Consider the following 1,252-nt stretch of genomic DNA (forward strand, 5'->3'; position numbering starts at 1 on the left):
TGCTTATTTCTATTTTCTTGTATTCCTTGAAACTTTGTGACTTGATATATCCCCAGTTTTCAGAAAGTTTAATGAGTTTCTGTGAAGAAGGTAAACTCTTTGGTGTTTTGGTGAAATGTTTTCTAGGCATCCGTTGAGTTCATTTGAATCCTAACATATTAACTTGTTTATTTTTCTGTTTAGTTTTTGTCCAGATGACCTGTCTTCTGCTGAGAGTGGAATGTTATCGTTTCCTACTTTAATGTGTGGAGAACAATATGCAATTTAAACTTTAGTAATGTTTTTCTTACAGATATGTATGCCCTTTCATATAGGGCATAGATGCTCTGAATTGAAATGCCATTTAAGCATATTTTTTCATTGATAAACATGAAGTTTCCTTCACCAACTATTTTGATTAATTTTGGTTAGAGATCTAATTTTTGTTAGATATACCACCTTTCTTCTGAGGTCCATTTTGAAGAAACTTTTAAAAACACTTCATTCTGAGGAAATACCTCAGCAGTCTTTGATACTGAGGCATGTTTCCTGCATACCACAAAAAAACTGGATAATAAAGAGATCATAACTTCCTTGCAATATTTTGCATTTTAAATGTGCTGTTTTCACTGGATAGTTATGTCACACACCTTTAATTTCAGAACTTTAGGAGGCACAGGCCGGCAGAATGCTCTGATTTTGAGGCCAGCTTAGTCATCAAAGTGAGTTCCATGATAGCCCAGAACTGTTACACAGATTAACCATGTCTTGAAAAACAACAAGAGCAAAGAAAAGTACCATTTTCAAATTATCGTTCCAGGCTTCAAGGCGCAGGAGCGGGGAGGGGTTGGGCGAGTAAGATGGAAGATAAGGAGGACACTGAGAGCTGGGAGGAGGCAGCAGACAGCGGGCAGAAAATCCAAATCTCCTCCCAAAGTGCCCATTGGGATTCCAGACATAGCCTTCCACGGGGGCCCCCTCCACAGATCCGCATCCTCAAGAGGCCCACCAGCAACGGTGTGGTCAGCAGCCCCAACTCCACCAGCAAGCCAGCTCTTCCAGTCAAGTCCCTAGCACAGGGGGAGGCAGAGTACGCAGAGGCCTGGAGACAGATCCTAGGCAGTGCCAGCCCTGAAGACGAGCAGGAGAAATCCATCCTCGACAGGCCAACCATGATCTCTCAACCCTAATAGGTTTTAGCAGGCAGCCCAATAATGTGATCAGACAGCCATTGGGTCCTGACGGGTCACAAGGCTTCAAACAGTGCAGATAA

General features: G+C 42.3%; 1 pseudogene across 1 annotated transcript; it reads left to right on the forward strand.

Moving 5' to 3' along the window:
• The first annotated feature begins 839 nt into the window (after positions 1 to 839).
• Positions 840 to 1,252, forward strand: LOC308437574 (SUZ RNA-binding domain-containing-like; annotated as a pseudogene). The gene has a single exon. The product of its transcript is annotated as an SUZ RNA-binding domain-containing-like (transcript).

This window comes from Micromys minutus (assembly GCF_963924665.1).
Source record: "Micromys minutus genome assembly, chromosome: 26".
Lineage (NCBI taxonomy): Eukaryota > Metazoa > Chordata > Mammalia > Rodentia > Muridae > Micromys > Micromys minutus.